Below are 19,949 nucleotides of genomic sequence, written 5' to 3' on the forward strand. Positions count from 1 at the left end.
TGTAATTTATTATATTTATTGAAGCATATTTTCATCATAAAATTATAGAAAAGAATAGAAAAATATTTTTCGTAGTCACTTCGTTTAAACCATAACTTTATTAGGCTAAATTGAAGTGGTATAACATCTTTATAATTTTTGGTAATTATAAAAACAGTTACATTTTAACTAACTTAAACTATAATTATATAATTTTGCTACAACATTTTAGTGGTTTTAATTAATAATACAGCCGGATGGTAGGTTAAGACAAATATACAAGCAAATTAACAATATGCATATATATATACATTAGAAAATGAAACAAACATTTAATTTTTGTACTCTATTACGTCACAAGATATATAACCAATATGTATTTAGTAAATTTTTAGTTATTAGCCCTAATGTTTATGTCATTTAAAACTATTATACAGACAGGAATAATAGTTTTATGACTTACAACACAATATTTCTAACAGATAAATATCACTGCATATACAGTTAGAATATTGTTAGATAACATAAAAAAACCGCATTATATATATTTTTGTATATATCAGCAGTAACTCTACTTTAAAACATTTATATTCTATATTCCATAGCATTGTTTTTTAAACGTAATTAGAACTTGACTGAAATGTCCAATTAGAGTATTTGCATATAATTTTCGTATAATAAACCATTACAGATTTTTTGAAAGCAAAACTAATTCCATCCACTTTTGTTTTATTTTTTTTTTTATCACACTTTAGTTGTTCTAAATGAATTAAAAAATCGCTTGTATGTTAGCAGAAGCTAAGCGATCAGCTTATGTTTCAAAAACATTTATGGTATCATATGAATGTTATCAAAACGTATCAACGAGGTTTTCTTTTTTTTTTTTCTGTTACACGGTTCTGCATTTAGTATTTTGTCGCCAATAGTGTTTTACTTAAATATGTATATTAACTTAAACTATGTTTAATTATTAAATGATTAAACATGTATTAAATAATTATTCTAAAAATTAGTTGCTAAACTATTATTATACTAATTATTTAATCTTTTTTTTTATTACATACGAAAATGTTTTATGTACATATCGATTCCTTTATAAAACCAACTTTTAAAATAATGATGTTATTAAGAGTTTATTTTTTACAATATTACTTTATTTTTTAACAAAAGTTTTATCAAACAATATTTATATATTGATAGGCTAAAACTTATTTAAAACATTGATAGCTTTCAGTACTTGTCTAAAAGTTTTATAAAAAAAACTAAACAAGGGCTTATTGATTAGGTACTTCTTGTGTACGTTCAATGTACGTGAACAAAAAGAAATAAAATATTGATTTTTATAACATAAGAAAAAAATTATTGCATTGGAGCTTACATATTTTATTTAAACAATTTACCCACATTACAGTGGGTTTCAAATAATTCCCTGCGATCGTCGAGGTTTTCAACATAATGCATAATAATATGAAGTATTTTATATACAACAAAATAAAGCGTGCGTTTGCTGTTCGTTGCCAATGACGTCACTAGTAGCAGAATTATTATTCTTTACTATTATTTCCTTATTTTTATTTATTTAAACCTAATATATATATATATATTAAATGTAAAACCGAAATTTTGTTGAATAATTATGTTATGTTTATATTTCAGCGTATGTTACACATTTATCAATGAATATGTTAAAAGTTGAAAAATTTTGATTTTACGTTTTATTTTAATAATAATTTTTTATATTTCTATAAAACTGGAAACTAATATGTTTATAGCGTGTTTTTCTATTACGTTAAACATAATTAAAAATATAAAACTTAGTATAATTTTTCTGACTTTTAGGAACACAAAACGACTTTATTAAATTTTAAAGTTTTATCTTCATAGTTATACTTTAGTGTTTTAATGTTTAGTAATAGTTTCTGCTATCTTATAGCTATTCTTTTTTTTAATTAAACTTTTAAAAATAAAGTTTTATTTGTTGACTAAAGCTTTACTTTTTAAGATATAAATGGTTGATATCAAAAACCTGTGATAGTTTAGTAAAAATTCTAAAAAATTATTGAATAAAAAACAATTGTAAGCGCTAAATTTTATCATTGCTTTAGTGACTTCATTTGAATTGCAACGATATTTTGTAATGTTATATTTCATTTTGATTTTCTTGTAATCCTGATTGCTTTATATGTCAGAAATTCACAACCGTTTTCTTACTTTATGTGTTTATATTTACTTTAAAACTATATTTAAATTTGCAGCTCTTAAATAATTTTTAATATACAGTTTAGTTTTTAGAAAGGGTAAAATAAAACTTTGTAGACATAGCAACCGATAAAAATTTTATTTGAGCATAAACTTAAATATATTGTTTAAGTATCCTTCGACAAGAATCGAGATTACAATAATCAAAACAAAAACTGAATAAAATTTTGAATAATTTTATAGATAAGAATTTTTATTGGCCACTGGTTGCTAAAAATATAAAGCTAAATAACTACTTCTAATTTTTTTTATTCAATAGATAATTTAATAAAATAAACAAACGTTTAATTAAAATATGAACTTTAATTTATTTATAAAAAGTGTAATAAAAAACATAATTGCAAAAAAATCATTCTAGTCACACTATTAATCAAAAAATATCTATAGCTTTACATATTCAAACATTTACCACAAGTTAATGGCTTTAAAAATTTTAAATTTAGGTATTCCGAATAAGAAACCTATAAACGAAATGCTTGTTTAAATACATAAATAGGAAATTACGCAATAATTATTTGCGATTAAAACTGTTTTGCGTCACATGGAGTTAAGATATTTTTAAATATTTTTTTTGATGTCACTTTTTTTTTTTACTAAGCTAACACAAATCAATTTAAAACTCACAAAAAATAAAAATAAACTTTTTCTTCTAAAATTAGGTTTAAAATTAAAAGTAATTTCACTTTTTTTTTTAAATTGTTGAATTTTTTCGTTTAGAAAACAACTATTTTAAGAATAAAGTAAACACTTAATTGAGTATTTAAAGATTACCTGTTGAAAACGTTTTTTTTTCAACTCAAAGTTTAATGAATTATTAGTATAAATAACTAGAAGAAACAATAAAAAAAATAAATTATCATGTGTTTTTATCATGTGATCTTGAAATATCTTTTATAAAATGTAAATATAAAATTATTTGTTTTCTTTTGCAAATGTATGTACTCGTAAAAACCATGTTATTTTTTGAAATACAAACCACATTACAGTGGTTTAGAAAAAAGAAACGCTTTGTATTAACTTCGGGTCATAATAACACGATTACCTTGAAAAATGTATCAAAAAGTGTCGCAAGTGTTTGAGGGTTTTCATCATGAGGTGATTTATTGAAATTGTAATTTTCTTATATTTAAGTTACAATTTTTTGGTCAGGGTTTCATTTTGTCTTAAAAATAGATTGCTAATTGATTTTAAACTAAAAAACTAAGATAAACTTAAACTTTAAAATTTACACGATTAAAAATGGGAATTTTAGTTGTTGAGTCATAAGAAAAAATTTTTTAGCTATTTAAAGATGCGTATTTTTTAAATATAAGTTTTAATTTTCATTTTAATAATCAAATTCATTTTTTAATACAGTGCAAATTTATCTTAAAATTAAAAGTTATAAAATATATGTTATTCGGAAACGGTCAAATATGCCCAAAAGGAAACTTTTGCACAAGAACAACAAAAAATGGGAATTAAAAATGTTATAAATAAAGATTTATCAAAAATAATTAAATAAATTATCGAACAAGGGTAAGGGTTAAGGGTAACATAGATAGTAAAAAATTATTATAATAACTATAAAGACTAACAAAAATAGCTAAAAAAATATATATATTTAATTAAAATGTTTTTCATCATATGCAAAAGTGTTTTTGTGCATAGTTGACACCTACCCAGAGTTATTATGTAATCATTTATATTTTAGTAAAAGTTTTTCCAAAAATAAGATAGAGCTAAAATGCTGATTGTCATTTGTTTTGTATATTGTTACTTAAGTAAGACATATGTTTGAACTTTTAAGTACTTTACTTTTAATTTTAGTCATATTATTAGCTAAATATATGTTTTCAGTAAACTTAATTTTATTTTGATGCAAATTTGTTTGTTTGTCTTTGTTCACAAAATTTATATTATGTACAATTTAACTTGTATGATGTGTACAGTTAGTAGAGAACTAAAGTATTTTAATTTAATACAATTATTTACCTAATTTTAATCGAAAAATATAAAAAACTTAAATTTAGAATCAACATTAAAATAGTTCATAGCAAAATAAAATTTTTCACCTAAAATTTTTTAACACAAACAACAAGTTATTCTGAATAAGTTTTTTAATCTTTTGGTTAAATTTGTATTTCAAAATTTGTTAAGTAGTTTACCAAAAATAAATTCTTATAATCAAATTCAAACGTTTCTGTAGAATTTTAAAAACTGATAAAGTTTACAACATTTTGAATGTGCAGTTTAATTGTTAAAAAACATAAATGAAAACTAAAAGTACCTAACTTTACTTTTGTAGAAATCTATCAAAAAATAAACAAAACTCTAAAATGCTAGTAAAACTGTATAAATATTTTAAAATTAAGTTAAAAGATTTAACTATATTTTAGTAGTTTTGAAATTAATCGTTCAGTGACTTGAATGTTAATAGAATAAGTATTTGCAAAACAATTAATATAAAGGTAAGTCTGCAATAAAAGTCTGTGGTAAAAATACTGTGACGTCACTAAAAGATTTAGTTTTTATTTAGTTAACTTTAATAATTTTGTCAAAAAATAAATTTCCATCAAAGGTTTGAAATTTTATGATAAAAAGTGTATTTTTAATTAATAGTTTTTATCAATATTAAAGAAGTTCTAAACCAATAAAGTACTTTAAGACTTTTGAAAAATAAGTCTCAAAAGTACAAACATTCTAAATGGTTTAAAGAAAGTTAAAGTTTACTTATGTAAACTATTTTATATATCAATTATAACAGCTCTTGAACTTATAGTCGAAACTTGTTGAGATAAACTTAGTTTTAAACTTCAAAATAACTACAAAAACGTAATTAATCTTTAAACGATCTTAAGTTTGTAATTACCGTCAATAATTTTGATTATTTACCTCGTGCGTTTGAAATATTTTTTTGAAATGTTCTTTTAAAAAAATATATATAATTTTAATAACTGGTAGAAATAAAACCTAATGTTAGCCTTATGTAAGAAACTTTTACTCAAACTTTGAGATAAGTTCTAGAGTCCTTATTTTAGCTTATAATAATTACTTAGCTACTTTTTTTATCAATAGAAAGAACAATTTACTTGTAAAACAAAACTTTAAATAGCAAGTAAATGAAATAAAATAGTTTTTACTCTTTTTTTAATGCAATACACTTGTACTGTAGAAAATAATAAGAATGTTTTTATACTAATTTATATAATTTGAACTATAGTGTAAAATTTAATTTATTTCTTTTTTTAACCACATCCTGATTGTTTTAAAATAGCAAATGGTGGATTTGCTGATTTAGCTTTGGAACATCATTTTTATTTTCAGCAATTTCTAAAGAGTTTTTTGCCACAAATTCTTATTAATGAATTTTCTGTTCACATATATAAATGGTCTTAGTTGGTTTGATCGATTTTAACTGCAGTAAAAAACTGAATAAAAATTTTAGTTTTTTTGGGTTAAAAGATGCACTTTAGTTTTCATTCCGGCTTCTTCTTAAGCTTTAGTTTTTAAGTTAGTTTGTTAATACAGAAGTAAAAATCGTTAGTCAAAGCCTTTTCCTTTGAAAAATATAATTAAAAATAAAAACACGTGTTAATATTATTTTTAGTAAAACGACAAAATGCTGTTTAAAAAAATAAAACTACTTATAACACTAACATTGCAAATTGTTTTCATAAATTAGTGTGACGTCATTTGAGTAAAATTGCAACAATTTTGGATAAAATTTTTTTATTAATGTTTGCGGTTTTTAAATGTGCATTTACAAGATGGTAAACTTTTTTACACTCTAATGTATATTTTTTAATAACATTACAATTTTAAGGAGTATTTTATTTAGTGATTAAGCAAAATTTTTTACTCCTTAGTATCTTTACAATGTTAAGAAATATTTAATTCAATGAAAAAACAAAATTTAATTCTGTTAGATGTTCATGCTTATTAAAAAACATCCTTCTATTTATAAATAAACAATATCAAACATATTTTTTTGCTTAATTACAAATAAGATAAAGTTTTTTGAATTATAACGAAAAATAAGTTGCTTTGAAAATGTAAATATTTGAAGATTTGTTTCTAAAAATGTGGTAGTTAGCTCTTATTGTACATAAAAACACTTTTTCGGATTACATACAGTTGCATAATATTTTTTTTTTGCTTTAAATTTAAATTGTTGGCTTAAATGTTGTTTCACTATTCTTATGATCATCTTTCTGTATTTTTAACTATGTTCAGCATTTTATCTTATTTGAACAAAACTTTAGCAAAAACAAACAGCTGAGCTTTCTTTTAATGTTTTTATTATATTTCAACATAAATTGAATATTAGTTTTAAAAATAAGTTACAAGTTGCAAATAGATGATTTACTGTTTTTATTTTTATTATGTTTTTTTTTATCGAAAACTATAAGATTATACGTAGAAAACGTATATTTATAAATATAACTTATAAAAAAATATTTTATTAATGTAATTTTTTGGTTTGGTTTGAACAAGGCTGTATGTTAAATAATATTATAAGCTGTGTAAAGTGACCTCTACAACTATAATTGGCTATAAATTATTTTACACAAGAACCTAGTGAAAAGCTATAAACAAGTTTGGTTATTTGAAAGAGTTTAAAAGCTGTAAAATTTATACTAAAAAGAAAATTTATTCGTATTCTATAAATTTGAAAGTTTTTTTTAATTTAATTAAACAGCCATCTAAAAAGTTAATTAGTTTTTGAAATTTTGAAGTAGAATTTTTTTCTAAATTAGCTCTAAATATAAAACACATATAACGTTAAGTTTAATATTAAAATTTAGTTTTAAAAGGTCTTAAGAAAATTTTAAGAATTTCATGACTTTTATTTAAAAGTATAAGAAATTGTTTAATATAAAATTACAAGGCTTTTTAGTACGCATTTATGGGCTGTGTTAATTGTATGTACCCAAGAAAAAGACTAGTGCATAAGAAACGAAAAGTTTTTGAATAAATCTTAAAGGGAATAAAATATCTCAAAAAGTATAAAAGTTTTCATTATTTTTTTTACCACCGTTACAATGGAATTAAATTTTTGTTATGAACAAGTAAACTATACGAATGCTTTATTAAAAATATTAAATATTTATATCAAATGTAGAAACTAATATTTTTGCTTTCAAGCACATTTTACTAGATTAAACTCTTGAATCTATTAGAATAATTTATATTTGGTGGAAAATTAGTTGCAAAATATTTTTTTTTACAATAACTACTGTATATCTAATCTAAAAAATTGTAAGAGAATAAAATTAAATTGATTTAAAACTACTGGATTTTTCGTTAAACTCTAACTTAAAAAGTCGCACAGAAAATATCCACAGTACATTTTTTTGTTTATTATAAAAGTTCTAAACAAATTTTAATATTTGTATGTTTTTTAGGTTAATAACTTTTAACTTTTTAATTTATATTTTCTGCATTTAAAAATAAACAAATTTCATTATCATCTGGTCAGGAAAACCAAATCCTAAAGTTATACACAAATTTTATATCACAAAAGAAAATTTAGCTTTTGTAAAAAAAATAAGTAAACAATGAACTGTAAAATGATTTTAAGAATTTTTTATAACCACATTCTAGTGGTTTTGAAATTGTTGATCTTCGATTTGCCGTTAATTGGATGTAAAGTATTTTATATAAAGACTTGTTGTATACAAGTGTTTGCTGTTTTTGAGCTAAATACGTGGCTAGCAGCAAAATGTTAAATTTATTGTTTTATTTTATTGGTATATTTTTATTTTTAACAAAAACAGATATAAATATATTTTTAAAATAATTTTTGAATAATGTTGTACTAAACTATAATCAAAAAATTTAATTACCGTTTTTGATGATTGAAATATTGACAACTTTGTTAATAGTTTTAGTTTTATTTGCTTAAGTTATGTGAATTCATAAAATAAATTATGTGCTTAAATATGAAGCAAACATTTCTTTTTTAAAACATTACTAAATGTTTGTATTTTACTATATTTGTTTGATGTGAAGTGATACTTCTACTCTTACTAAATAAATGCTTTATTTTAAAAAAATTAAAAAAGATATAAAATGAACAACTGCATATAATACAAAATTAAAAAATTCAAACACAAAAAAGAGTATTTTAAACTGACTTATCAGAACTAATGTGACATTAGTCAAGCAGATTATAAAATGTTTAATTAAATTAAATGTCTGATTTAAAAGTATATTACATTTAGTTAATGAATATATATTATATGCGACAACTAAACATAAACTACGCACTTGTTTACATAAAACTTAAGAAAGTTTAGGGGACTTTATTTTTATAGTTTAAGTTTTAAAATTTAGGTCAAATTTACGTGAAAAACTGTTTCATATAATTGTGATAAATATACTTTTGCGTAACAAAGTACTAATTTTGTGTTTTTTTTTTGCATTAAGCTTGAAGTTTTGCTTAAAATAATTTAATTTACTTTTACGTAATACAATGGTAACTGCTTTCAAACTCTAAAAATCATTATAAAAATGTTAGCTTATATTTTGATTTAAATAACAAAAACTTACATAATTGAAGTTCAAATACTAAAAATGATTCAATGATTTGCCAAATATACAAAACAAAATGGTTAAAACGTTGCAGTATAAATCTCTTTAAAAAGCAGCAACATTAAACAGCAAATATTAACTGCATCTTTGTTATATTAAATTTCTTCTTATACGTGTTTTTAAAACAATAAAAATGCAAATTTACGAACTTTTTTCTGCTTTGTTGTAAAGCCACTATAATGTTGTTAATAATTGAGAAATTTAGAATAAACACAAATTAATCGATTTTATTGTTTAAATAGTATTCAATTTAATTCTCTGCTGAAATAAAAATAAATTAAAACGCACAAACATTCATTGTTTTATCCTTTGTTTTTACTTGTTGTTTTTATCAAAGATATTATAAAAGAAAATCAAAATAATTTAATATTAACTATTTTACTAGTTTTTACATTCTAAAAACATAAACAAAATTAATTGAATACCTTCAAATTTAACACTTGTTGATAAAACAGTTGCAGTTGCAGAGAAAAAATTATTTTCGATATATTTTTTATTATTACTGTTTTAAACATAAACTACGTATAATACTGATAAAGATAACTTGATTAGAAATCTTAGATTACAACATTTAATAAACTAATTAATAAAACTAGCGTTTGCTGGTTTAAACAGATTACGTCACAATTAGCAAAGTTCTATCATTTATTATTTTCAAATTTTTATGCTAAATTATCGGTTATTAAATTTGTATTCAAGTATTTTTTATACTTGTTAAGTAGTTTATTTAATATTTTCTTTATAAAACTTTATACCTTAACTTCATTGCACTATTTGTTATTATTAGACTTATAATTCTAGTTACTTTATAATTCTTAATCATTTCGCTAGAAAACATAATTAAAACGTTACCACAGTTTTATTTTAAAATTTTAATCAAAGTAGTTGTATAATTTTCTAATGGAAATACTATTAAACGAAAGTCTATAATTTAAATTGTTTAATTATTTTTATAGGACCACATTACAGTGGTTTCCAAATTAGATAATTCACGTTATTAAAATGTGCAATTTCTATTAACAGCTAATATTTAAATACAAGAAAATAAAACGAGCGTTAGTTGTTTTTACAAATGACGTGACAAGTTGCAATAAAAAAATGATGTTTTTGTTACTAACTTACGAAGTTTGTATTTTTAAACATTACCATTTTCACTAAAATAAATGTTTGAACTTTATTTAAGTGTTTACACTTTATTTAAACATATATTAGACTTTGTTTTTAAAAGCAAGTCACAAGTTGCAAAACAGTGATTTTTACTTGTTTTTTAGTTTTATTTTCAACTATGAAATTACATGTATAAAACATATTTGAAAATTAAAAAAAAAAATCCAAAACAGCTTTATATGAAGTTTAATTTTTTTTAATTGTACTCCCTTGATCTATTCTTTACCAAGGCTATCTGTTAAATACTGATCTATATTGTGGCATTGAAATTGTGGTACAACTACTTAAACTATATATTGTTATAGATCGTTTTACGAGTAAGAACTTAATGAAATATTTTATTCAAACTCGCATATGTAATAAAACTGAGGCACCGTAATTTTTAATTTTAAACTAACTTTTCCTCAATTTATTTTATTTTAGATCAAATACTACACTTTTAATTGTTTTAATAAAAGCCATTGTTTAAATTTTATTTAACTTGTCAATATATCTTAATTTAGTAAGCACAAAAAATCTAAAAATATTTTTAAAATAAAAATGACTTGTTTAAGTAGTTTAATAATCATAAAATTTTTATATTTATTAATAATGTTAGTCTGTATTTTTATATTTAATTTTTGAAAAGCTTTAGGACACATAATAGCATTAATAACTTAAAATTTTTAATTTTATCAAAAATTTCATACACTAGGAGTTCTTTATACGAACTTTGAGAAGTGTTCAAGAAGAAGACTACTTTATATTGTTTTTCTTATACATGATGAAAAACTTTAACCGCACTGGTGCTTAATATGAAAAAATAATATTTTTTTTAAGAAAATTTTCTAAAGTATACAATTTAATAAGGTGTTAAAAAACAAAATAAGCTAGTTTTTTGTAATTAAAAAAAAATTGTTAGTTTAATTTGAGTTATAACACTTAATAAAAAAACTCATTTTAAAATAACAATCAGAGGGTTTAATACATATAAAAAATAATTGATATGTTATTTTTTTTGGTATTCACAACTTAAATCACTAATTATAGTTACTTTAAAATCTACTAATCCCATGATACTATTCTAAACAAAGGTTGTTAGTCTCCAAATAATTATAAATTTTTATTTAATATAGTGAAGTATCTAAATTTCACTCAAAAACAGTAAATAAAAGCTAAATGCTAGGTTAACTGTTTAAATAGTTTACTAAAATGTGTATCTAAAAACATGTCAATTTATCAATAGTTCAAGTTTTAGTTCTCTAAAAAAAGTTACATATTGAATAAGAAAATAAATAAATAAAGTAAGACTTTGAATTTATATTAAATACATATTTAAGGTAACAGAAAATGTATTAAAGTTATTAAAATAGCAGATTTTAGTTTAAAAACTCAAGTTTTAATATTGCTAGACTTAATAATGTTTTACACAAAATATAATCTTCTTAAAATGTTATTATATTTTTGCTTCTGAAGGTTTAAAATAATTTTCATTTTACAAATATGACTTTACCTTGTCAAGGTATACCTTCAGTTTTGTATGAAAACCGTTTTTGCAATCAGGATGAATTTGATGTTGTTCTGTGTGGAGGAAGAAAAAATAATTATGATGTTACAAATGAAGTCATTAAACTAAAAGTTCCTGAATTTCAAACTCCTTATAAATTTATTCCAATGTTAACACCTAGATCTTTCGGCAGAACAGTTGTTATTGGTTCCGATATTTATGTACTTGGAGGATATAAGAAATATTATGATTGGTCATCTTCTTTTGAAATGTATTCTTCAGAGACAAAACAATGGAAAAGTTTAACATCTTTAATACATGAAACAGTTCATTACAGTGTTTGTTCGTTTATGAAACGTATATATGCAGTTGGTGGTTTTATTAAAATTCTATATATACAAGTAGTTGTTATAAGTATGAGATAAAAGCGAATAAGTGGTATCAAGTAGAAAGCTTACAAACAGAAAGAAGTAATTCAGCTTGTACAGTGTTTGAAGGTAAAATTGTTGTTACTGGAGGTTATAGTAAAAAATTTAATTTGAAATCAGTTGAGTCATATGATCATCATGAAAACAAATGGACATTTTTATCTGATATGAATGCAACTAAAAGTAACCATTCTGCAATTAGTATGGGTAACAAAACGTTTGTAATAGATAAAGGTTATTTAGCATGTTCTGAAGTGTATGACAATGTTTCTAGAAAATTTACCTTGTTTAATATTAGTCGACCAGTAAGGCAATTAACCAGTTCTTTTTTTAAAACACTTCTTATCAGTAACAAGTTGATCGTTTTTGCTACCGTAGACTATTGTATTCAAGAGCTGTATGTATACAATGTCGATGAGAACGAATGGGTTTCCGAAAATAATCTACTGAAAGAAAAACTAGTTTTTCCAGGTTATTTTAGTTTTGAAAAATTTCCCAAACTATAACAAACACCTCAAAAACACATAAATAATTTATAAGTTTGATTAAACTAAGTTTTTTAATATAACTAATAACTAGTTTTAATTTTATTTTATTTAATAGGTATTATGTGATCTATGGAAATACATTTGTTGAAATAAAAATGCCTTAGTATTAAATTTCTTTTTATATTGTAATATTAGTGTTAAGCTTGAATAACTTTTTTATCACTACTTCTAATCAAGAATATAGTTTAATGCAAAATACTTAAATTATTGATTCATATTTTAATTCAAAAACTATATATTAAGTGTTTATTATAGTTATAGATGTGGAATAATTTAAAGTACTTTCATCAGAGGTTTTACTATTAAAACATCGACTTTTATTATACTTAAAATTTAGTGGAAGATAATACTTAAATAAATTTTAAATACTAACTATGTAGTTTAGTTAAGTTCGTAAAAATATATGTTAGATTGTTAATTACAATTTTTTTTATTTTTTTAAATAAAATTTTTTGTTTTTTTTTATTGCTTTGACCATAAGCAATAAGTTTAAGTAAGCTTCAATTAAGATTACCGAGAGTAAATTTAAAACTGTTAGAAGTGTAGTTTAGAAAATTGTTGAAAAATTTTTCACTTGTAAAATTTTTTTTAATATATATATACACTAGGGGGTTATGATTACGCACTTTCGGGATGTGTTCAAGAAGTAGACTACTTATTATATGAGATAATTTATACAGACATCATGAAAACCTTAGACCGCATTAGAGCTAAATACATAAAATAAATAATTTTTTTAAGAAAATGTTCTAAAGTATAAATATATGAGGTGTTAAAAATAATTATTTTGTGTACATTTAAAACATTTGTTAATTTAAATAAACTTGTAACAACTAATAACAGAAAACACTTAAAATACTAACTAACGTTAATTAAAATTCGTTCAACGACAAAAAACGATCAAAAATCTTAGTCTAGTACCTGGTGCACGAAAAAACCTTTTGGTTATCGAGTCATACACCAAATCAGTTTAACGTCATGTCCAGAACAGTTTCTATCATAATTTTGTTTTATGTTAGAAATTTTCTTAAAACTGCATTATGTATCAGGAGTCGTATAATTTTTTAAAATCCAAACTGAAAAATAACATAACTAAAAATTCCATTAAAACTTGATTAAAATTTTCGAATCAAAAAATCTTCATAGACATTTTAAAGCCAAAAGAGAATACAGTTTTCTAAACACAAGTAAACAATAAATAAATTAATATTAAGTGCAAATTGGTTTTTTTACCAGCTTATGCAACAATACAAGAAGAAATTTTTAATTAAAAGAAAAAAAAAACAAGCATTTAATGTTTATAGTCATTTACGTTAAAAATTCAAAGTTATAACATTTCTTTTTAGTTTTAATAATTAAAGTAATTTTAAATTTGTTTGCAGAGGAAAAACTTTTATTTATATGAAATAATTTATTGAACAACATAATAATTAAATTGTATAAATCGCTTGAAACTTTTAAAAAATTATAACAGGTTTTTTAGTCTTGATTGTTCTAATTTTGTGCTTAAATTTTAGCTAAATAGAGTTTTAGAGCTATAAATAGTATTTTTTTAACTTTTACTTTAAACGTTAAAGTGATTTTTCTTAAAGTGATACATTTCCACAGAATACTTACAAATCGAAAATTTAAAAGAATTTAAACTTTGTTTTTTCTTTTTGCTGTGCTTGCTTTTATGTTTATTATTTGATTCCTCTTGATTTTTTTAAACTAATTGCTAAGTTTTTGTAAGCCACTACACAAATACTACTAAAAAGCAACTTACCAATATTTCAAAATACAACTTTTGAATGTAAAAATAAAATATTTTTTATGTTGGTTATATTATTTAAATGTCCTTAGAATTTTAATTTTTTTTGTCTATTTTATTATAATAAAATTGTTTTTAAACTAACTATATCTCGCTTAACTTAATAAGAAAAGCAAGGTTTAAATATCAAAATACAATTTTTTAGTATGAAAATGCTTTACAATAATTGTAAAACAAATGAAAAGTGTCAGCTTTACACTGTAAACTTTAAATAATTTAAATCATTTTTAACAACATTCTAGTAGTTTTTAAATTGTCAAGATTAGGGTGAACGAGTGTAATTTTCCATAAATTGATCATATTTTAATACAACAAAATAAAACAAGTTTTTGATGTTTAGTATCAATGACGTCACCAGTTGCAAATAACATTTTTGTTACTTTGTTCGCATTTTATAATTTTTGGGAACTTTAATATTTTTAATTTAGATATTTGAATTTTATATTAGTATTTATAATAATTTTATGGAAAAAATTAAAAACCAAAAAAGTTTATGATTGTACTCTGTACTTTATCGTTTAATATTGTTATTGACTAAATACTAATAAAATTCACTTTTCATTTAATTTAGTTGTTGAAATGAAAACAGTACTTTTTGATCAAATATTTACCTTTTCTTGAAATAAATAAAAAAGCAAAAGTAAGACTAAGTAAAATAAAATTATTTGATATTTTTTAAAAACATTTAAAAAACTTTATTTTTTGCAACTTTTTTTTTTTTTAAACTTATGTGACTTCAGTCAAAAAATGCAACGTTTTTTTGACATTGTAATATGCGACGTTTTTTTTGTATGCTTATTTATTTTCAGGTTAAAATTTTGAAACTTTTTCATACTGTATATACATTTTAACACCTTAAAATTGAAAAATTTTATTAAAATCGATAGATAATAAGCTTAAAACTCTTTTTTCACCATATTTTTTTTTTTATTTAATCTAACAAGTTGTAACATAATTACAAAGTTATTGTTTTAAAACAATATTACATTTATTATCATTGAAATATTCACATCTTTTATTTCACAAATATATACGTTTAAATTAAAAATTTTAAATTAAGAAATGGCTAAAAGACATATAAAACTATGAGTAAAAATATTGTAAAAAAAAATCTAAATTAAAATTAAAAATTAAAAGTTTTTGGCTGTATAAATTTATAAAACATTTAATTTATAAATAAACAAATAATTACACAAATAAAAATAAGTTCAAAAACCTAAGGTTTAAAAAACTAACAACGAAAAACGAAGAAACTTAAAAAAGTAAAAAAAGTATTTGCTAAACCAAGAAGTATGGGTCTATTGCTAAACACATTTAGTTTTATAGCCAAAAAGGAAGCAACGTACTTCTTAATAAGAGCAAAAAAACAAAAATTATCCATTATGTTGTAGGCACAGCAGTTATAAAAACATGGTAGATAAAAACATTTATATAAAACCAGATTAAAACAGTTTTTGAGGCGTTAAATCAAAACCAAACTATAAAAGTTATGTGTTATGTTCTGCAAAATGTAAAAAATGCAAAGAGATTATTGAAGCCAGACTAAATATTGTTTTAAATGTAAGATGGAACGCACATAGAGATAACTCGAAAAGTTCCAAAGAAACTTTAGCTCGATTGGTATAGGAGTAAAATCTGCCTTATTTTAGCACTACTTTTAGAATTATCATACAGATATTAGATATCTAGGATTAGACAGTACTTACAAGGTAATGATTTTAGAACAAACTTAACTAAAAAATTTAGACTACAAAAAAAAACTATTGATATAGAAAGTAGTGCAAAAATTAAGGTAAATAATGAAACTAATGAACATTAAATATTTTAGAGCTTGGTATTTTACGATAATTGGGAAAGGAGCAGTTTGGTACATGATGTTTTAGCTTGTTTACTTGTATGCAATTTAGAGTTGTTAGTTAATTTTTTTTTTTAATTTATTTGTATATATCAAATTAATTGCTTTGTTGTGGAATAAACTTATTTTAAATTTATATCTGCAAAAAAGTTTTATTTTCAACTCTAATTTTCTTTACTTTATAAAACTGTTACTACTAGTAGTATATGTTCCTGCCATTTTTCACTTAAAAATGTTTAAAGTAAAACAAATTTAAAATTAATTGTTTACTGTGTGAACAAAGCGGTTGCTAGTGTAGTCTTGGACACTGGAGATTAAAAACGTTTAACGATTTTAAAGTTTTGATAAGCAAGTAAAAGTAGACTAAGCAAAAGTTAAGCTTAAACTAGTAACAGTGTTTTAAAAAGATTTTGCAGTTTTTTTCTCAAAATTAAAAATGAAACTTTAGACAGATAAAATTAAGTATTGACTACTAGTCTCTTATAAATTAAATTTAAATTTAATTTTTTTTTATTTCTTCACACTAATTTTTTACCCTTACAGTTTGTTACATAATATAGTTTTGTAGATCTGAGAGCTAGTAGAATCCTATACTGGAAAATTAAACCATCCACAATATAGTTTAAAAGTTTGAAATAAAATGAAAGTGAAGACTGAGGTTGCAGTTAAAAACTAGGTCATTAGTACATTTAATCAGTAAAAATAGATGAGAAAACTTTCGAAAAATTTCAATTTGTGTAAAAGTGACAAAAGTAAAAACTAATATTTTATTATGTGATTTTAAAGTAATTTATAAATAAATCTTAAAAGAGCAAGACTAAAAATGTAAATGGTTTAAATTTATTTCAAGTAGCATCTTTACTACAATAAACTTTATTTGATAACTACAAAAATATTACTTTGATTACTAAACCATAAAACTTAAAAAGTGTTCATGCAACAAGTTAATTAAGTTTTTTTTTTCAAAACAAAACAATGATATATATTTTCTTTATAAGCTAACTATTATTTTTTTGTCAAAATATAGTTTTTTTAATAACTAAACACTTTTAAAAAAGCTAAGGTTAAATGATAAATCCACTAGATTGGCCAATAAAAAGTCATAGTGTGTCTTGGATTTATAACTTATTGATAAACTAGTCATTGTCTTGTAAACAGTCAAACATTTCCTAGTTTTAACGACCACGTTTTAGCTACAATAATAAAGTCTATAGTTTTTTAAATAAAAATATGGTCAGCTGTTAGAATTAAATTATATAACTAGTTGCAAAGTTATGATTTTTCTATTAAACTACTGGTTTCCAAAATATATTTTATTAGATCGATAAAAAATTATAATGAAGTAAGTTATATTTTAAGAGATATATTTAAAAACTACGTTTACTAATCATACATTTATATTTTGATTTTAGAAATCAATTTGTTAATCTTAGGTTTACGAACTTATTTATTGTTTAGTTCCTAAGTATTTCGCTTCAAAATATAACTGAATTCCAATATATATTGACTTGAAAAGCCTACTCAAGCATTTATTACTATTTAACTATACTTAACTATTTAATAACTAAATAATGGTAATATATTTAACAAAGGTCTTAAGTTTACTTAAATTTATTTTATATTTTTAACCACATGCTAGAGGTTTACAAATTCAAATTTTCATGTTTATAATATGTATATTCTTATATATAGCTAATATATGAAATAAAGTAGGCTAAACGAGCATTTGCTGTTTAGCACAGTGACGTTACAATTAGCAAAATGATCAATTTTCTGTTTTTGTTGCTAGATTCCGTAACTTATGTTAGTCAGGTAAAAAAATCTGATTAAAATATGCGTTTAAAATTTATCTATTGAAAATAATTTAATTGGACATACAATATAAATTTATTTTATCGGTAAAATGCAAGAAGCAAAATAATGATTAAAGTAACTTATTTTAATCCATTTTGTGTACAAAATAAATATCAATATTTTATAGCTTATTTTTGTAAAATTCACTTTATCAAAACTGACTTTATTACAGATTTTAGCTTTACAGTTGTACATCGTGCTGTATTGTAAAGAAAAGCTTTCTAATAAATACTAATTTAAATTGTCGAAATTCAAATTTTAATGTGGCCACTAAAACTATAATCGATTATAAATTATTTTACATATAACGACTGAATAAAGTCATTAAATAAAAACGCTTACAAACTAAAGTTTAATTTCTAAATACATATTTGTAAAAATAAAATATTTCTGAGCTTCATTAGTACGCATTGTTAAATATTAATGTTCAAAGTACGAGCTACAGAGAAAGAATTCGAAATATAAAAAATAATATTTATATTATTATGATAGTAATTAAACAGGTTTAAAGCTTAAAAATTCTGATTAAAATATTCTAAACCACTAAATTTAAAGAGGATCTTTTCAGATCATTTGAAATTGTTAGTTTTTATATAAAGAAGTTTGTAACAAAACAAGGGGTACCTTGTTGCTTTTGGGCTGTATTATTGTACATACTTAGAAGAAAGTGAAATATAAAGCTGAAGAAAATGTTATGTAACATGGTAAAATAATATAAACTTCATAACAGCTAAAAAATATTACTTAAACTGTTTTACTCACGTTACAGCGGGTTTCAAAAAATTTTCTTATCAACAAATGATGTTTTTCTTTATTGTAAACCTTAATTGTATGAAAAATTTAAACAAGTTTTTGTCTTTTGTGGCAAATTACGTCACAATAAACCAAATATTTTTATTTTTATAATTTCGGTAATAAATTCTATTTAAATTTCTCTCAAATTGTAATTTAATTTTGTAATGCTAATAGTTACTTTATGTTTTTGAAAAATCTTTATAGGATATCATACAAAGTTAAATAAAATTTTGACTTTAAAAAGTTTTATAATGTATTTATAAAACTGACATTTTATATGTTTCAATGTTTTTTTTATGAAATTAAGTTTAGTATATAAAATAAATATAAAAGTTTGAAAGTAGGTTTCTGACTTTTTAGAATACAAAACAATTATTGATTTTATGGCTTAAGTTTCATAGTTTTACTTATGAGTTTTACTGTTTAACAACAACTTCTGCTACAAACTAATCTCTTAATTTTTTATTTAATCAAATATAAAAAAGAAAATTTTATTTTTTGGCAAAAATTTTACCTTTTTTCAAAATAAATTAAAAAAATCAAAAAAAAGCGTAAGTTAATACAAAACTTATTGAAAACTAAATAAAAAATGTACTAATGACAAAACTTTTTATTGCAAATAATTAAAGTATTACAGTGATGTCAGTTGATTTGCAACAGTATTTTGTAATTTATATATTCAATAACTTAGTTTTGTTCTTTGCTGTTGTTCTGCTTGCTTTCTATGAAAGACTTATTCTTTTTTGTAATTTTATATCTTAATTTGACTTATATTTTTTTATTTGTAAACATTGACAGCAGTTTTTGTATCATTATCAAGAAAATTAGAAAATTCAAGCCTTACTCTGAAAAATAAAATTGGAATTTTAAAAGTTTTAAAACCAAACTTAAGAAAAACTTTAAATAATTAAATAATAAGTTGCAGATTTTTATTTTTATGTTATTTTAAGTATATATACTATTTAAATCATTTATATTTCAAAAATATTTGAATGAAAACTGCTTTCTGAGTGAACAAAATGTTAATAAAATTAAATAATGTTGACTTGTATAACAATTTAGTTTTTAGTATTATTATAAATCTGTTTGTACATTTTTGGAAGATTTTTGCTAGTAAAACAATAAAGAAGTGTATGATGGTAAACAATACTTAAACACAAGGTTAAACATATTATACTATTTCTGATGTAGC

This window comes from Thalia democratica, chromosome 1 (assembly GCF_965202585.1).
Source record: "Thalia democratica chromosome 1, ktThaDemo2.hap1.1, whole genome shotgun sequence".
Classification (NCBI taxonomy): domain Eukaryota; kingdom Metazoa; phylum Chordata; class Thaliacea; order Salpida; family Salpidae; genus Thalia; species Thalia democratica.